Source organism: Dipodomys ordii, unplaced genomic scaffold (genome assembly GCF_000151885.1).
Source record: "Dipodomys ordii isolate 6190 unplaced genomic scaffold, Dord_2.0 Scaffold83, whole genome shotgun sequence".
Taxonomy (NCBI): domain Eukaryota; kingdom Metazoa; phylum Chordata; class Mammalia; order Rodentia; family Heteromyidae; genus Dipodomys; species Dipodomys ordii.
This window is the reverse complement of record NW_012267299.1, coordinates 359,356-374,003: the sequence shown is the minus strand read 5'-3', so window position 1 is coordinate 374,003 and position 14,648 is coordinate 359,356.

Below are 14,648 nucleotides of genomic sequence, written 5' to 3'. Positions count from 1 at the left end.
GGCTTTTAACGTGATCAAATTCCACCCACCTGGACAATCCCATTTTCAGGACAATATGTGACATTCATGTAAAACAATCCAGCCATGATCTCAGCTCACACCTCCCCAGGCCCTGAGCAATCAAGGGTATGGTGTAGGATCTTTTAGAATTCAGCCTATTGCATTCTAAAATGGCCCTGTTGCTGGGAGCCCAAGAATCCTTAAGAGTGATCCCCCTGGGATGTTTGTCCCAGCATCATCAACAACAGGGCTGACAGGTTAAGTCACAACTGCAACAGGTCCATGGGCTGCACCCTCATGAGGTGGGTCTCTGCTATGACTTGGATGTGGTTTTGTGTGTGTGTGTGTGTGTGTTCCCAGACGGTTCATGTGCTGGAAGCTTGGTCCTCAGAGCAATGATGATGCAAACTAGTGGAACCTATAAGAGGTGGGGCCTAATGAGAGATAGATAGGTCATGGTGGGGCGGAGGCATCACGCTCTGAAGGGATTAAGGCTGGTCTCCTGCAGTGACTCCTCATAAAAGTGAGATAATGTTTTGTTTGTTTTCAGTTTTTTGTTTTCAAAAGAAGAATGAATGTGTCCTCTGAATCTCTACAGTTTCCAGTCTCACCATGTTTTCTCTTCTGTCCCACCTCAGATGGGACTGCCTGACTTGACTTTCAGCCTCCAAAACTGTGGACTAAATACACATCTTGTCTTTGTACAGTATCCAGCCTTAGGTATTTCTGTTATAGAAACAGAAAATAGACTAAGACAGTCTCTGAGTATGGTTCCAGCATCTGTAGCACTAGCATCACCTAGCAACCTGGAAGGAAAGCACATTCGCACATTCCTATGCCCAAGGCAGACACGGAGAAGCAGCACCTTGGAAGTAGGGCCAGGAGCTTTGTGCTGGAGCCAGTCTTCCAGGCAACTCTGATGGGCGCTCAGGTTTGAGAATTTGCCATTTCTCTAAGGCAAGGCCTTCCTTGTAAAAACCAAACGTAGGAAAGTCAGAGCTAATCTTAGAAATGACTCTCATAGGCTGCAAGAATCTAAGATTCTGAGTATTCTAGAAGTTATTATACTGTATGGACCACAAGGGACACAATACCTATCATTGTGTGTGTGTGTGTGTGTGTGTGTGTGTGTGTTTGTAAGAGAGAGAGAGAGAGAGAACATAGCTCTGGGACCTTTTCTTTATGAACCCCTAGCTCCTCCTGTTCCAAGCAGTGGAATTAGGTCAGCTGCTTAGTCTCTGAGACACACTGTCCTCATTTGTACACTGTGGTATCCACTTCATAAGGTTTTCAGGTTAAATGACGGAGAGAGAACACTTTGTATAGTACTGTGATGTCAGGTGTGACTGACTTACTAAGTTCCTAGAAAATTTCTCCTTGGGTTCTAGTTCACCACTGAAATTTAAATTGAAGGCTTCGTGCATCCTTGGCTTGCTTAAACAGCTGGAATTCTACCACTTGAGCCATGCCTACAGTCCTGCTTTTTGCTGTTCCTTTAGAGATGAAGTCTTGTGAATTTCCCTGCATGGGCTGGCATCATCAGGATTCTTCAGAGCTCAGTCTCCTAAGTGGCTAGGGTGACACCTAAGTAGTCAGGGACATGGTGGACTGGCACCTCCAAGCCCATGTCACAAGGCCTGTGGGCTACTCCTTCAGATTGAGGACTAGCTTCTCCCAGGCCTAGGGGCAAAGATGAACCAAATTCTTAGCACAGTCTAAGCCCTGTCACTGTAAATCAAGACTGCTAAGCGTGTGCATGGTCCCAGGGCTGTGCCTCCTCCTCCTCTGGGAAGCTCGTGAACAAAGGGAGAAACCAAGCATCCCACACTGAGTCAGCCAGGACTGGGGGGTGGGGGAGGGTGGGATCATTCAGGGGCCTCTGCTGCCTATTTTTGTAATTTAGGGAGCTAATATATTATTGTTATTTTGTTTGCTTTGCATCTGCAAAGAAGCAGAACTGGTTATGTCCTAGAATAGAGTCAAGATGGGCCTCTGTAAAGTCTGGGTGAGGAAACGTGTCATTTGGAGGGACTTCAGCCTTCCCCCACCTCCACCCTGACTCCACGGGCCTCACCATGCAAGATGCAAGAGATCTTGCCAGAGCTGCAAAGCCTGAACGCACGTCAAGAACATGGGAAGGAGAAGGCCTGCTTTCCTTTGAGAGCTGAGCTCTCCTCGGCCTGCTGGGCCTGTGGCACTGACGTGGGAGGCAAGGCAGAGGCCACCCAGGGCGAATCCCTGCTGCCTGAAATGAAATCCACTACCCCAGAGCTGGCAGGCAGTGACAGAGGGGCCGAGCCCCCACAGCTGCTCCCCACCCACAGTCCTGTTCCCAGCTCCACATGGCTCCTGGATCCTCAGCACCACCAAGAGAGCTGCTGGGCCTGCACTATGCTGCTCCATTCACAACCACAGGAACTCTCTGAGCCACATGTTCTGGCTGCCCAGGGGAGATCAGTAAGGCCTAGCAGACACACACCGTCAAGGTCAGTGTCTGGCTGAGATCTTTAGCAATGCCAGACCTTACATGGCTAATGAGATGTAAGAGAGAGTCAGGCCCAAAGATGTGCTCAAACCACCCTGGCCATCACATGCTTTATTTATTTTCTTTAATGTCCTCTGCATGTCCCCCTCAGGCCAACCAAAGTCATACAACTTTGGGGTCATACCTGCTTGTTCCCTTGATCCCTCCAGAAAGCCCACCAATCATTTGATTCCAATGTAAAAATGATTCGGGGTAACCGAGCAGTCTCACTGAATGGCAAGCACCCTGGAAGGAGCCTGAAGACCCAGTTCCAACCCCATGGGGCATGTCTTTTTGGTGCGGGTACTAGGACTGGAACTCAGTGTCAGGAAACTCTTAGCTATTTTATTCAAGGCTGACTCTCCACCATTGGAGCCATACCTTCCCTTCCGGCCTTTTATTAGCGATCAAAGTCTCACAGACTTTTTGGTCCAGGCTGGCTTTGAACCATGATCCTCAGATCTCAGTGTCCTGAGTAGCCAGGATTACATGTGTGCTCACCAGCACCAGGGTTCCCATACAGACTTTTTTTTTTAAATGATACAGAGCAAAACTTAGACCAGATGAGGACTTAGAATAACCTAATGCACCAATCTTAAAACACATACACAAAATAATGATCATACCTTATGAAACTATATACCTAGTTGGGGAGGGAGGGAAGGAGGGAGGGAAGAGAGCTGGAGAGAGGTAGGGAAGGAAAGGGAAGAATTTAATAATGTTGAGAGCCAACTGTGTTTGGACTTTGCTCTCTAGACCTGAAATTCTAGAATAAAAATAAAACAAGGAAGCAAGCCCTAAAGTCCTATGTTTTGATTTTTGCCAAGAGAGACACAGAGGCTTGGAAGATGGGTGGTTTGGCTGTGGGGTTTTAAGCTGCTCAGTGACAGAGCTTCTAGTTCACTGCCCTTCCTGCCACAGCAAACTGCTACATGTGTACTTAGAATACCTCAATCTCTTCCCATCTAATAAGTAATTCACCCAGGTACAGTTTTAACTAGAGAGGTAGATCATTGCTGGCCCAACTCATACCTCACCTCAGGGAATCTCGCCACCCCCTCTTAAAGACAATGGTCTCACTGAATACCAGGTGATCCTCTCACCTCCTCTGGAGAGTCTGGCCCAGGATGGGCACCGGATGAGAAGGTGGTCTTCCCAGAGACATGAGTGAGGGGGTTCTCATGACTTGAGACTTTCAGTGCTAAAACTAGAGGATTCCTGGGCTAACTAGGACAAGTGGTCAGCATAGACAGGACTTAGGGCCTGTGTGGCTGGGCTCAAACCTATAGCATAGACAATCGAGAGCTCAGTTAGAAACAGGAAGATGCACAGATGGCAGCCGTTGCTGACATAAAGTGGCCTGGGTGAAAGAAGGTCTGAATTGTTAGAGAGCAAAAAGCTTAAGCAGAGGATTCTGGTACCCAAGAGAGGAAAAAGGTGTCCATCTTGGTCCAGAGATGAACCCAGATCTCGTTCCAAAAGAATGAGCATGTGCTGGGAGGTACAACTCTCCCTTCAGTCTCCTAGAATTACTGCACCACAGTCTGCATGCACCCCTTATATCAGCGCTCTGCTGTGGAACTACCCCACTGGCTTTCTGTTCCTTGTGCTCCAGCGAGGCTGACCAGCACGATTATGTGTTAGGAAAATTGGTTTTTTAGTAGCTTTAAAAGAAAAAACCCATCATGGCCAATTTCAAATCCCTGAAGACATTCTTTCCAGATGCTTCTGTTTGCTGCTGCTTTCATTGCCAAAGGTCATGGTACAAGATTCTTCTCTTCTGGAATCTGGCTAGCTCTGTCCCAATCAGCTTCTTATTTAAGATCCAAATTAAAAAGAAATGAGCAAAATCCAAGGCACTAAGGAATTTTAAGTTGGGAAACCGAAAAATGACCCTTGTTGATTTTTCCCCCCTGGAGCTCCTGAGGCACTCCCTCAGCCAAAGCTGGTGTAGAAGACTGGATTCTCCCAAGGGGGCTGTGACATTGCTCCTTTCCTCTCTCCTGAACATTGTTCAAGTGACACTGCCCTCATTAAGAAGTGTTACTGCTCCTGAAAGCAGTGCTTTTTGTGACTGCCACAGAGAGTACGGTGAACTCCAAAGCCAAATCATAGAGCACAGTTTCACACTGTTCACAGGAATGCTCACACCAGGCACCTTTGGTCATTGTGTGGGCTGTCACTGTGACCAAAGGTACCCAGTGTGAGCGTGTGTCCAGTGTGGCTGGGGGGCCATGCTATGAGGAAGCCCAAGCTGTCCGACCAAAGGGGCCATTCTGAGAGGTGTGCATATTCCCTGGAAGACCTAGGAACCCTCCCTCCTCCCATCCACCAGAGAAAACTTGTTTATCTCCATTCCATCCATTATGGATTTATCTTGTGTATGTGTGAGCATGCGCATAAGTGCATGTGTGTATGCCAATACTGGGGCCTGAACTCGGGGTCTCCTGAGAGCAAGGTCTCCTGTTCTCACATGGCTTTTGCTTAAGACTGATGCTCTACTATGTGGGCCATGGCACAAGTTCCAGCTTTTTGCTAGTTAATTACAGAGAAGAATCTCATGGATTTGTGTGCCTAGTTTGACTTCAAACTAGGACCCTCAGACCTCAGTCTCCTGTGTAGGTAGGATGATAGGTATGAGCCATAGGTGCCTGGCTATCTTCTTTATGTTTAACTCTCAGATGGCAATGTAATTTCCTTTGTTTCTCATGTGTTTCTCAAAACAACATACTGATAACAAAACTTTTAAGTGTCACCTATGACTACCACCTGAAGGACTGGGTAATGACAAACAGCTTTGGGAACCGCTGGGCGCTTCAGCCTTCTGTGAACAACATCTCCAGACAGGAAAAGCCGTAATAGAATCCAAGGCACCTCCTCCAGGTGATTACTACTGATATGTATGTGCCCTGTTAATCAGTCTTTCATTATAGTAATTTTTTTTAAAAATACCCTACAGAATCAACTTAAAAGGAGGATCTCTGACTTTGCCCTAGAGATTCAAAATAATAACAACAAGTGAAAAAAGACACTAAATAACCTATTATCTATGAGAGTCATTAATATTAATCTATTAACCTATAAGACTCAGTGATTTACTCAGACTCAAGGGGAAGGGGACAGCCATGGTCTTTGTTTCCTTCTATGTATCTTTCTTTTTTTTTTTTTTTTTGGTCGGCCGTGGGGCTTGAACTCTGGGCCTTGGCACTGTCCCTCAGCTCTTCAGCTCAAGGCGAGCGCTCTACCACTTGAGCTACAGCGCCACTTCCAGTTTTCTGGTGGTTTATTGGACATAGGAGTCTCACGGTCTCTCCTGCCCGAGCTGGCTTTGAACCGCGATCCTCAGATCTCAGCCTCCTGAGTAGCTAGGATTACAGGCGTGAGCCACCAGCGCCCGGCCTATGTGTCTTTCTTTGCACTACCACTTGTTCCAGATTTTACAATAGCTTCAATTTCCTTATCATCTCACACTACACAATGTCTCCTTATTTCCCTCCCTTCTGACTCTCCAGTCATAATGCTAATGAAAAGTCTGTCCACACTACATGCACACATCAAGAGGGATTTATGTTTTCTGTTCTTTCTAAGGAGACAGGTGCCAATGGCTCATACTCATAATTCTAGCTACTCAGGAGCCTGAGATCTGAGGATTACCATTTGAAGCCAACCCAAGCAGGAAAAGTGCATGGAACACTTATTTCCAATTAACCACCAAAGACCCAGAAGTAGAGATATGGTTGATGCGGTAGAGTATCAATCCTGAGCATAAAAGGTAAGGAAAGCTGAATGCTGGTGGCTCACACCTATAATCACACCTATAATCTCAAGAGGCTGAGACCTAAGGCTCGTGGTTCAGAGCCAGACAGGGCAAAAAAGTCCTGGAGACTTTTATCTCCAATTAATTCCCCCAAAAAGCCAGAGTAAGTATGGCTCAAGTGGTAAAGCACTAGTCTTGAGCAAAAAAACCTCAGGGACATCACCCAGACCCTGAGTTCAAGCCCCAGGACGCTTAAACCTTTTAAGTTCAAGCCTCTTGGGCGCACATGCACACCCACACCCACACCCACACACACACACACACACACAGAGCGTATGACCTTAGCCCCTCCCTCCTTCCTGACCTCTTGAGGATCCTGTCATCTCTGTTCTACTTGTCCACTCAGCCTCAAAGCACACGCAGTTCTCCAGACAAGCAGACCTTCTCCTCAGCTCCCTCCTTGTAGCCCAGTGATCTCAATGTTACATTAAATGCTTGGCAAATTGTTTGTAGTCTGCCTTCCCAGGCATCTCTATGACCCTTCCTTTTCTCTTCCCAAGCCTTGAAATTTAGTTTGCTCCTGATCTCCAAGACCCACGAAGCAGGCAGGTCCAGCGCCCTTTCTCTGCATTCCTGAAACTCCTCACACCCGCTGCCACATGCTTTTCTTGAGCTCAGCTTCTTGTAGTTAAGGTGAGAACTAGACTTTGCTGATTCCTTCTCTTCCTGCATCAGTATGAAGGGGCTGAGAGAAGGACTCACTGCATTCCCTACCCTGCCTTCTCCTTCCCTATCTATTCAAGGCACACTTCCAAACTGCTTCCTTTTCATACCTTAGCTCCAAGACCTCAGCTGGCAAGGATGCTGGACAATCTGAGCAGTTGTGCCTGAGGTTGCAAGAAGACATTGCATTTGTGCAAAAAGCCTCTTGCGAAAGACTTTGGTTTTCACTGTTTAGCAGTCACTTGGATTTGGCTTGCCCTGTGCCTTTGCTGAGACTTTTAGTTTGGCTGGCAGAATTCAGCCTGGGAAAACCCTGTAGAGAAGGTTGAAAGATGCCAGCAGTGTGTGACCAGTTAACCATTCACCTCCCTCCTGCAGAAGATGTAACAGGTAGGTGCAGTTGCTGCCCATGACCCTAGTGTCCCTGACCCCACACATAGATACTCCCTGCCTCACCTACCAGCCAAGAAAACAGGAAGCCGGCCAAGCTCCAACCAGGTTGCTACATCAAATCAGCCACATTATGGTGCACATTCCTAATGCTCTTGTTCTCTGGGATAGAACAGATGCACCTGGAAGACTCTGGAAGAAATCATTTTCTAGGAAAGAATTTGTACACTGTGGTAAGGACCTCAACTTTCTCTTCTCCCAATTATTATCATAATAGAATGTTATGGTTTTTATTTGCATGTCTGAAAACTAGAGACATTATGCATCTTTTGTGGGCTTCCTGGCCAGGCTTATATTTATTCTTTTTGCAGTATGTCTGTTAAAATGTTTTTCTATGGGTCTGGGAATGTGGCTTAGTGGTAGAGTGGGCCTAGCATGCATGAAGACCTGGATTCAATTCCTCAGTACCATATAAGCAGAAAAGGCCAGAAGTCATGCTATGGCTCAAATGGTAGAGTGCTAGCCTTAAGCAAAAAAGAAGCCCAGAGACAGTGCCCAGACCCTGCATTCAAGCCCCAGGACTGGAAAAAAAAAGTTTTTCTATTTTTAAAAGTAGATGGCTTATGCCGGTATTTTTGGTGTGTTGGGAGGCTGAGTTTGGAAGGATCACAGTTCTGGGCCAGCCTAGACTTAAAAGGTGAAAATATTCCATCCCAACTGAAGAAGTGGATGGGGTAATACACACCTGCCATCCTGGCTACCACTGGAAATGCGAAATAGATTAACTGTATTCTAGGCAAAGGTCAGAAAAAAAAATGGACTCAGGCCAGGCACCAGTAGCTCACACCTGTCATCCTAGCTACTCAGAAGGCTGAGATCTGAGGATTGTGGTGCAAAGCCAGCCTGGGTAAGAGCATCTGTAAGACTCTTATCTCCAATTAACCACCAGAAAACAAGAAGTGGCACAGTGACACAAGTGGTAGAGAGATAGCCTTGAGCTGAAGAGTTCAGGACAGCACTTAAGCCCAGAGTTCAAGCCCCAGACTGGCCAAAAAAATGGACTCATCTCAAAAATAACCAGTGTAAAAGAGAGATATATGTGGTTCAAGTGGTCGAGCACCTGCCTATCAAGTGCTCTATTTGTATGTCTATCCTAGGCCAATATCACAGTGTCTTTTTTTGTTGTTGTTATTGGTTGTGGGCCTAAACTCTAGGCATGGGCACTATTCCTGAGCTCTTCAGCTCAAGGCTAGCACTCTACCAGTTGAGCCACAGTGCCACTTCTGGCTTTTTCTGCTTATGTAGTGCTGAGGAATCGAACCCAGGGCCTCATGCATACAAGGCAAGCGCTCTTCCACTGAGCCACCTTCCCAGCCCCCATCACAGTGTCTTGATGACTACAGTTGTAGTAAGTCTTGAAGTCAGTTGTTTAAGTCCTCCAAATTGTTTTCCAAAATTACTTTGGCCTTCCTGCATACATTTGGAGTTTATGTAACTTATTTTGAGAAATGCACTATAGTTAATAATGTATGTGTTAGGTTTGTTATATGTATATATGTAGTTTATATGGATATGTTTGTAATATATATGTGTACATATATATTCCTAAGACATTAATCTTTTTATATTATAATATCAAAGAAAATAGTCTTTTTATTTCTTTTTCCAATTATTTGTATCCATAAATAGACATAGTTGTCTTTGTGTCTTCTAGATTCATGCTTATAGGGTATTTTATATTACTTTAATAAAGCACCTGGTGCTGGATACTTTATAAAGAAGAGGTTTATTTAGCTCTTGTTCCTGGGTGTCTAAGAGAATGGTACTGGAATGGCTTCTGGTGAGGGTCTTATAGTAGATGGTCTTATGGGGGAAATGCATGTAGGAGAGAATTAACATGGTGAGAGAGCAAGCAGTTCCCCTGCAAGTATAACCAATGACCTAATAACCTCCCATTAGGCCCCACCTCTTTTGCGTGAGGTGTTTTGTTTTATGTTGAGGTTTGTTTGTTGCTTTGTTTGTTTGGCTGGTTGGTTCTTTGAGACAAAGTCTTTCTATAAACCATAGTCTGCCCTTGAACTCTGGATTTTTCTGCCATCACCTCCTGAGTGCTAGTATTATAGGCCTATACCACCATAACTTAAAAGTTCCACCACCACTCAATACTTTTATATTAGAGACCAAGCCCCTAGCATGTAAATTTTAGGGCACAAATTATATCAAATCATATCAAACCATATCATTTCCTTTGGGGCTTGGGTAGCTTTTAATAAAATCTCAAGATATAGCCTATGTTCACAATCACATTTTATGTCTTTCTTCCCAATAGTTATGCTTTTTTACTTTCTTTTTTTTTTTTTTTTTGGGTCCGGTCGTGGGGCCTGAACTCTGGGCCTGGGCGCTGTCCCTCAGCTCTTCAGCTCAAGGCTAACGCTCTACCACTTGAGCCACAGCGCCACTTCCGGCTTTTTTCTGTTTGCTTATGTGGTGCTGAGGAATCGAACCCAGGGTCTTGAGCATGCAAGGCAAGCGCTCTACCACTGAGCCACCTTCCCAGCCCTACTTTCTTTTTTTTTACATCCTTTTTTCTTGCCTTTTCTGCACTTTGGACCCCAATATAACATTGAATTAGAATTGTGAAAGAAAGTCCTTTATTACCCTGACTCTCATATTAGAAGAAACATTGTCTGTCACCAAAAACTATGAGGCTAGCTAACAGCTTGTGGCAAAAGCATTTAACAAAACTCAAAGTGTACTGGAATCAAATATTGAAAGGATCTCTGTTGTCTTCCTTTAAAGAATGTTGAATTTTACTTTGGCTGGCAGTTGACTTATGTGTGGATGAATGTGTAGATCTTTGTTGACATGGTTGGTGAGTGGCCTTTATTCTCAGCTAGTTGAGTCCTAATCCTGGATGTGGTCTTAGGGGCACACTATTAAATACCCTGGTGTTTATGATCTTTTCACTATAGTGTTAGCATCTAGGCTGTGTGGTTTCCAGCTTATTATAGTCTTTTTCTCCCTGGAAGTTGTATTTGATTAACCCCCCCCGCCGCCCCCCCCCCCCCCCCCCACACAGACAAGTGAAACCCATGGACAATATGGCTTACAAGTATCAGAAATGTGTCTCTCTGTTCCAGAGTCTGAGAAGACCAAGAGCAAGTGGCTAGTCAGGGCTTACTTCCTGGATCACAGATGGCTGACATTTTTCTGTGTCCCATGGAGTATCCTGAGATCTCTTATTAAAAAAGACACTAATCTCATTCCTAAAGGCCCCATACTCATGAACTAATAATTTCCCAAGGGTCCCACCTCTAAATGTCATCCTATTGTCAATTCAAATTCAACATATGGCCTGGGTTCAATCCCTAGTACTCCAAAAATAGAAAAATCATGTGGAGCATGTGAATTTAGGGGAGACACAAACACTTGGTCCATAGTAGTAGCCATCCTGGAAGTGGGATCCCCTGGCCCCATCACAACTTAGGGGTCTGCAGCCTTGTCTGACAACTGGGCCATAACACTATGAAAGAAACATGCCCTCACCCCCCCTCCCCAACCCCCACCCAGCCAAGTGGCTCCTGAATTCCTGAAACATGTGGATAATAACGTAGAGTAGCCTATGTTCATTTAAGCCTTTCATGTGGCATCTCTTGTGGAATAATAGGTAGATCACTAGCACAGTGACTCACATCAGTAAGACCCCCACTTCCCTCCATCCAGGGCAGCCATCTTGAGAGCTACTGGAGTCAGGGCTCTGATGGCTTTCCTGTATGACACATGTGTCTTCTGCACTGGCTGCTGACCTCACAGCATTTTCCCAGGCAGACCCAACATCAGGCCTCCAAAGAACCAGGACTTGAGGTATCCACCCCCTGGACAAACTATGCGTGGAGATGACGTCATTGCCCCTCCTTGCCCACAGTGTTCTTTTGAGGCTTCTGTCTGAATGTGCAGCAGCTGGGCAGTCCCTCTGCTGGCTGGAGAACAGCTTTTCCCAGTGTGCAGCCAAACAGCACAGATGGCCAGGGAAACGGCAAGCTTTGTTGCATTAACACCATGTTCTAACAAAACCAGCAGACTGACCAAGATTTTTGAAAATACCAAAGTGATGATTTGGTGCCAAAATACTCTAGTTGACTAGATGGTACTTCTAGAGAAAGGTTAAGATGTAAGGAATCACCAGTGCTTTTGATTAGGGTGAGTTTAGGGGGGAAGGGAGGAAAAAAGCATAATGTTATTGTAGTTCCTTGTTGGTTTCATGTTGTATTTTATATATGTCTATCTAAGAGATGTAAGTTAATTTTGTTCACACCAGGAAAGACTCAAATTCAATTTTAAAAATTAGACTACAAGCTTGTAAATAATGATAGCGTATACAGGTCATAGAAGAATCAAATTGTAAGTTGGGAGAGGGTGAGGAGTGGCGGGAATAGTTCTAGCATTTAAACTCGGGCTTCATGCTTGCTAGGCTGGCACAGTACCATTGAGCTACACCTCCAGCCCCATTTTCCACCAGTTATTTTTCACCCCTCTTGTTAGGATAGGGTCTTGCTTCCCACTTGGGTATGCACTTGAGTCTCCATCCACCCACAGGAGCTTCATTGTCACAGAGATCACAAGCACACACCATTGAGTCCTGCTTCCTTCCATGGAGACAGTCCTCAGGACTTTTCTGCCCAGGCTGTCCTAGTAGCACAGTCTCTCTAATCTCAGACTCCCAAGAACATTTAGATGACACTATGTGTTGGCGGGAAGGGGTGGGGGTGGAATAGGGGTCTTTTATGTTGTCCAGGTCAGCTCAATCCTCCTATTCTTAACCTCCGAAGTAGCTAGGATTATAGATGTTAGCCAACAGCCACCAGCTTAAATGGCTTTGAGTATTTAAAACAATATTCACTTTTACTCATAGTCAGAGAATGCAACTTAAAACTATCCTGAAATATGATCTCTTGCTTATAAGACTGACAGAAAATCTTAATGGACTTGTATAATAGTCTTGATGAAAGAAAACAGCCACTTGCTGGAGCCATGGGGAGAAATTGCCTAAAAAATGTGCACTCACCTTCTAAGGTATCAATGACACTTCTAAGAAGTTGTCTGAAGACACAACTTCACAAAAGCAAACAATGTAAGCATGTGCTGCTCATTCTGATACTATTGGCAATGCTAAAGGATTAGAAGCAATCTTCATGCCCATCCTAAAATGACTGGCCGCATAAACTACGTGAGATTCATAGTGGGACACCACAGAGCTATGCAGAAGAAATGGGAACGCTCTCTGTAGATGAAGTAATTGCCAGAAAATACTGTTAGATTTATAAAAAGCAAGGTTCTGAGCAATGTGTGAGAGAGACAGAGAGAGAGAAAGGCTTTGGCTGTGGTCAGTAGCCTGTTACCTTGGGCCTGTGGTGACCCAGTAGATAATGGTAAAAGCTAGTGGAAAAGATCTGTTCTCTTCATAGTGGTTGGGAAGCAGAGAGAGAGGAGAGGATAAAGTCCCAATATCCCCTCCAAGGACACACCCCAGTGACCCTAACTTCCATCAGGCACCTCTTCTTAAAGGCTCCTCCTGTCAAATTGTCACAGGCTAGGGAGCAAACTTACGGGGTTCATTTAAGATCTAAATAATAGCAGAGATTTAGTATAGAACTTGACTCACACAATTTTGGAGGTCAAAAAGTCCCACTATCTGCTGCCTTTGAGTTGGAGAGGCAGAAAGCCTGATAAACAGGAAGGGTGTGGAGGGGCGAAGGGGAGCTGTTACGAATCCTGGATCCAGGAGCGGGAGACATGGATGCCGCAGGCCACAAAAAGAAAGCATGTTCACCCTTTTGCCTTTTAGTTCAATCCAGGTCCTAGACAGAGACCAGATAATGTCTGTATTCATGATGGCTGATCTACTTGACTCAGTCCACTGATCCAAAATGCTAGACTCTTCCAGAAACATCCACACAATTAAGTTTATATAAAAACTAAGGATCTCAAATAGAGATGAGCTGGGCACTGTTGGCTCACACCAGTAATCCTAGCTACTTAGGAAGCTGAGGGCAGATTATAATCCAGAGCCAGCCCGAGCGGGAAAGTCTGTTAAGACTCTTGTCTCCAATGAACCAGCAAAAGCTGGAAGTGGCTCAAGGGGTAGAGTGTTAGCTTTGAACGAGAGAGATAAGCAAGGACATAAGGCTTGAGTTCAAGCCTCGATATCAGCAAAAATTAAAAGCAAAATCAATCAAATAGAAAGAGGCACATTATAAATTAATGTACATATATACATTCAGCATAAATACAACTGGGAAAAAAGCAAGCGTTTTCCTTCATTAATTTTAGCATCTTTTCCCCATTGCAAAAATAAATAGTAATACCCACAAATACCTAACCTAACAGTAGGAAACTGGTGGAGGGGGGTGCATCCAGTTTAGGGAGCAGAAATGTGGTTGGCTTGTGGGCAGAGTCCCCTGAGGCTCTTTTCCCCTGGTAGTCAATCAGCACAATTGTTCTTCTGTGAGTCCTTGCTCTGGCTTCTTGCCTCCTTGTGTTTACTGGCAGCTGACCTCTTCATCCTGATGCTCTACGATTTCCCAGTCTGCTATCACCAGGACAGTGATAAAAAGGAAAGGCTGGAAGGACAGGAATTCCCTCCTATGAAGAGCTGTCTAGATTGGATGTCCCGGCAGCAGAGGGAGCTATGCTTCTCTCTTTCTTTTCTGCTGTTTATTTGTAGAGAACAATCAGAGTGTTCATAAATAGGTCCATAGTTAAATAGTTATCCAACTATGAAATTTCACAAATATACACATATGTGGTTATTTTTTAATTGAGGGAAAAATAGTTTTGATTGAATGACACATACATAATAATGTTCTGTCTTTCTGATTCTGCAGATAGCCAGTCCCTACCAAAGCCAGCATCGAACTCAGCAGGTGGTGGACTCCCAGCTCTGCACGTGCAGGCCAGCCTCCCTGTCCAACCTGTCCAGGCATCATCTATCATAGTCTCTGCCCCAGGACAGCTGTCACTGTCCCCAGTCAATTCTGGAAACTCTGTGTGTGTGTGCGCGTGCGCGCGCGCGCGCGCGTGTGTGTGTGTGTGTGTGTATTAGGGAGGAGAATCCCCACAAACAAAGCCATCTGATCGGGGACACCTGCAGCCAAGGCTCTTTCTTGCTAGTCTCACCAGTGGCTGGTGCTAAAGACATTTGAAACTGGAGTAACAAGTGTTGAGGTGAGTCCTCTTTCTAAGTTGGGAATCCAA